Consider the following 5,417-nt stretch of genomic DNA (forward strand, 5'->3'; position numbering starts at 1 on the left):
AGCTCCAGCACTGACTCTGAGGGGAGAGTGCCCCCCCTGCCCTGCTCCCCACAGCACAGGGCCCCCTAGCACCAGGGCCAGCACTGACTCTGAGGGGAGAGTGCCCCCTAGGGAGCCCCCCTGCCCTGCTCCCCGCAGCACAGCGCCCCCTAGCACCAGGGCCAGCACTGACTCTGAGGGGAGAGTGCCCCCTAGAGAGCCCCCCTGCCCTGCTCCCCGCAGCACAGTGCCCCCTAGCTCCAGCACTGACTGTGAGGGGAGAGTGCCCCCCCTGCCCTGCTCCCCACAGCACAGTGCACCCTAGCACCAGCACTGACTCTGAGGGAGCCGCTCTGCCCTGCTCCCTGCAGCACAGCGTCCCCTAACACCAGCCCTATGAGGGGAGAGCGCGCCGTAGGGAGCCCCCCTGCCCCACTCCCCACAGCACAGCGCCCCCTAGCACCAGCACTGACTGTGAGGGGAGAGTGCCCCCTAGGGAGCCCCCCCACCCTGCTCCCCACAGCACAGCACCCCCTAGCACCGGCACTGACTATGATGGGAGAGTGCCCCCTAGGGAGCCCCCCCTGCCCCACAGCACAGTGCCCCCTAGTGCTGTGGTTCAGGGGAAGGGCAGGGTTACACTGAGCTGCTATTGCTAGCCTTTTGCTTAAGCAAAGTTGGGAAAATAATTCATCCAGAGCATCTGCCGTGTGAAATATCGCCTGAGGCGGCGCCCAGCTCTCTCCTCTAATGCTGCAATTCCTCCAGCGTCACCTCTGTCCCAGGCAAGAAGCTGGAAATTCTGGTGAATACCCGAGGGGGCCGCACTTTGCCATTTCCATAGGCGATGATGCCCTGGGCCTTCCCCTTGTAAACAGGGGGCTCCAGAATCGTCCTGAAAAATCAGAGTGGAGGAGGGATAATGGAGGGTTTCAGACACTTGTAGTCCATCCAGCGGGGTGCCGGAAGGACTGCAGAAGTGCCGGGGCCAAGTACCAGGTCCCCATGCCACGCACTCAGGTTTGGCCCACCCACCCTCCTGTCAGGACGGCGGGGCAGCCAGGCCGCATTTGAATAGGTGCCCTTCTGGGGTGGGTGGTGTTGCTACGTGGCACACGGGGTGGCCATGCCGTTCAAGTTTGGCCCATGTGTTCCTGTCCCTGCTAGCACAGCGCCCCCTAGCACCGGCACTGACTAGCAGGGACGGCACCAGTGTTACAACACCCAGCACCAGTTGGGGATAAAGCGGGGGGGCTCGTTGAGCCCCTGCCAAGTTCAGGGTCTCAAAGAGGGGAGACAACGTCCCTCTGGCCCCCATCTCTGGCACCTATGCTATCTATCCATCCATCCACCCCATACTCACGGTTCAATCCATCTCCCATTCCTCCATCCTTACACACACCCCTCCGTCCATCCCTCCATCCTTCTACACACCCCTTCATCTATCCATCCATCCCTGTACATATCCTTCCATCCATCTCCATACACACCCCTCCATCCATCCATGTATGCATCAATCCATCTACCCATCCCTCACCCTACCCACCCATCCAGCTCCATATGCACTCCATCCATCCCCCCGTCCCTATACACACCTCTCCATTCATCCAGCCGTCTCTCTCCACAGAGAAACCAGGGGCCCACCGGAATCGCCCTGCCAATAAGGAGAATAACATCACTGACTGACATTACCGAGCCTGGCCTGTCCTCAGGAGATCTCAGCTTGCATGTGGGACAGGTGTTCTCTGCAGCTGAAGGCCCAGCCCTTGCTGCTAAACAGAACCAGCCTGAAAATGGGTCGGCAGAGAGTGAAATCTAGAGCTGGGCAAAACGATGTACCAGTGGAAAGGGCAGTTTATACAAAATTGAAATTTTCCGCAGAAAAAAAATGATTTTTCCATGAATTTTTAATTTTCCATCGGGAAAATTGAAATGAAATATTTAATCTCGGGTTCGTTCCACCCAAATCAGAATATTTCATTTTTTTAAAATGATCTGTAACATTTAGTTTGGAATCAGTTCAGCAATATGTTAAACTGATTTTTGCTACCCGTGCGTTGGCTTATGGGAGTTGTACTTCAGGTCTCAGGTCTCTCATAAGGACTTGGCTCCCTGGAGGGCTACATCTCCCAGAATGCAGCTCAGATTTGCTTCTGATTGAGCTGTTTAGAGCATCATGGGAATCATGAAACTCTGCATTGTGGGAGATGTAGTCCAGGCAGGGACTACATAAGGGAAAATAGAGGCCTGAACTACAGCTCCCAGAAGGCAGGGGTGTGCACAAGGGGGGTAGCAGGGGCACCCCACACATAATCATCGGAGGCACAGAGCTCTTCCAGGCCCAGGCCGCAGAGGCGGGGAGAGCAAGATCCTCCCAGCCCTGGGGTTGCAGGGAGGACAGTGAGCTCCTGCCGGAGCGGGGGGAGCAGATCCAGAACATGCCCAAGCAAAAGGGGTCAAAGTTTGAGTTTCTGTGCATGCCCCCGCCTGAAGGCAAAGCACTGATAAGGAACTGCAGCTTAATGTTGAACTCACTCGAAATGAAGCATTTGGGGTAAGCTCAACAAACCAAAATCTTAGAATCATAGAAAAGTCGGGCTGGAAGGGATCTTGAGAGGTCATCTAGTCTAACCCTCTGCACTGAGGCTGGACCAAATAAACCTAGACTGTCCCTGACAGGTGTATGTCCAACCTGGACTTGAACACCTCCAACGACTGGGATTCCACAGCCTCCCTAGTTAACCTGTTCCAGAGCTTCACTAGCCTTCGAGTTGGATAGTTTTTCATAATATACAACCTTAATCTTCCTTGCTGCAGATTATGCCCATTATTTCTTGTTCTGTCTTCAATAGACATGAAGAACATTTGATCACTGTCCTCTTTATAACAGCCCTTAATATATCTGAAGACAGTTATCATGTCCCCTCTCCAGCCTCGTCTTTTCTAGCCCAAACATGCCCAGTTCGTTCAGCCTTCCCTCCCAAGGTCAGCTGGTCTAAACCTCTGATCTTTTTTGTTGTTGTTTCTCTCCTCTGGACTCTGTCCAATTTGTTCACATGGAAGGAAATGTTTCAATCTGTTCCCATCTCAGCATGTTTCATTTTGACTGAAAATGTTGCAATGAAACATTTCGACATTTCTGAGTCAAACCTGCCTTCGGAATTTCCATTCCACCAAAAATGTTGACATCTCAACTTTTCTTCGAAAACAAAGATTGAAATGTTGCCGTTTCCTGCGGGACGGGAACGCTGACTCTCCCTCATTTCCAGTGAGACCCTGCCCCTATCGACATCAACAGCAAAGCTCCCATCCACGTCTCTGGGTCTAGGATTTCACCCAGGGTCCTGTCTGTTGGGTAGCCTTGGGGTTGAGTTCACTTGAAGACCCTCCAGGGAAGGCGAACAATACAGATGCTCATAAAATGTGGGTGTGGGGCATTTCTCCATTTTCAACATTTTCCCTGAAACATGTTGTTAAAAATCAAAGCCTAAACATTTCTGGTCATGGTGCATCATGGGAGTGGTAGTTTGGGTGCCTCATGCCCCTATTCCTTCTTGTGGGAACACAGGACTGGAAGGCTCCTACTGGGTCATGGGATCCAGTTCCTCTTGTCTCAGGCAGCCCTGTCATATCATCCCATCCATAAACATAGCAAGCTTTGTCTGCATCCTTGTTAGGCTGTTCCCTTCTCTCCCCCCAACTGCTCCCATTGGAGGTTGTTCCAGAACCTTCCCCCTCTGATGGTTAGAAACCTTCTTCTCATCTCCAGCCTCCATTGATCCCAGCCACATTTATCCCCATTTGATTTGTCCTTTAGTTTCAACAGCTCGTCTCCTTCCCTGGTGTTCCCCCCGCTCCTGCTGTATTTATAGAGCAATCAGACCCCGCTCAGCCTGTGTTTCAGGCTAACCTACCCAAGTGTTTTATTCCCCTCTCATGAAACCGACTCTCCATTTCCCTGATTGTCCCACCAGCCATTCTCGGCATCTGCTACAGCCAGGATCCCTCTTTCTGGGACAGGGCTGCCCAGAACTCTGCACCGGATTCCAGCTGAGCTCTGCCCAGTGCCTTCTATGCTGGCATTCAAATGTCCCTCTACTGGAGACGCCTGGGCTGCTCCATCCCAGGACCATATTGACCTTTCTCCCGGACACATCCCGTTTGTGGCCCATGGTCATCCTGCAATCCACTGACACACCCAAGTCTCCCTCCTGCTCTATCGCTTCCAGCTCATGAGCCCCCAGCTCAGAGCAGGAATTTTCTTCTTACTTGTCCCTATTTGCATGAGCCCATGTTAAATTTCATCCCGTTTCCACCAGCGCCTTGCAGAAGGGCACTAACACTGGAGAGACCCCTCCAGAGATGTCCTAGATGTTGGGCTCCCTGGCTAGGCTGCATCTCCCATGATGCACCAGGGGCTCCCCTCTTGGGGCAACGCAGCATGGGAGAGGCATGGCCATGGTGGTTTCCATCAGCTCCTTGCCCTGGAGCAGGTTGCTGCAGGCTGGCCGCTCTGGGCAGGGGGAGATTTACCTGGAACACTGATTTCTTGGCATGGGGGTTGCCAGCCCACAGCATGGTGGTGGGGTCGTAATTAGGGTTGCCAGCCCTCCACGATTGTCCTGAAGTCTCCAGGAATTAAAGATGAATCTTGAATTAAAGATTATGTCAGAAGATGAAACCTCCAGAAATATGTCCAACCAAAATTGGCAACCCTAGTTGTAATGCCGGCACTGTTCTGTGCATGTGCCATCCCTCACCACCTCCTGCAGCCTGTCAGTGGTGGTGTTCGCTCCGGTCCGACCCCACCCAGCCTCGCTGCACTCGGAGCCTGGGCTGACGTGATGGTCGGCCCCCAGCAGGCGGGTGCAGGGGGCCACAGCTGCCATGGGTGAGAGAGAGAGAATGGACCTGGATCAGCGCAGGGGTCGGAGCTGGTGTGAGGCAGCCCCACCCGGCCGGAGCATGGACATGAGTCCATTAAGGATAACTAGGTCGATAGAGGCCTACACAGGTCACATCCAATATGTCTAAGCCCCCCAGTCCTTGCCCTCTTGTTCAGGAAACCCACTAACCCATTGCATGTTCTCTCTGTCCCCTCTCCCATGTTGGACACATCCCCATGCATCTTCCAAGACCTCCCTCTGCCCCCATTTTGAGGCACAGATCAGCTCCTTTGGAAGGAGTCCCTGCAAGGCCTGGTGAGAGGCCTTGGTTTCTGTTGTCTCTTGGAGACTTAGAGTGGATAAAGCTGGAGGAATGAGGTTGCTGCCAGGGGACTGGGGAAAGCTGGCACTAGGGGAAGAGGGAAGGAATCCCAGGGTCCAGGGTCAGGGAAAGAAGTGGATGGCAGTAGGTAACCCGTTACTATTGTTAAAGCCGAGTGGATTGTCTGAGCTGGTTTCCTTTGGGATTTTCTACTGTTCAGGCTTTCAGCT

This window comes from Mauremys mutica, chromosome 13 (assembly GCF_020497125.1).
Source record: "Mauremys mutica isolate MM-2020 ecotype Southern chromosome 13, ASM2049712v1, whole genome shotgun sequence".
NCBI classification, from domain to species: Eukaryota; Metazoa; Chordata; order Testudines; family Geoemydidae; genus Mauremys; species Mauremys mutica.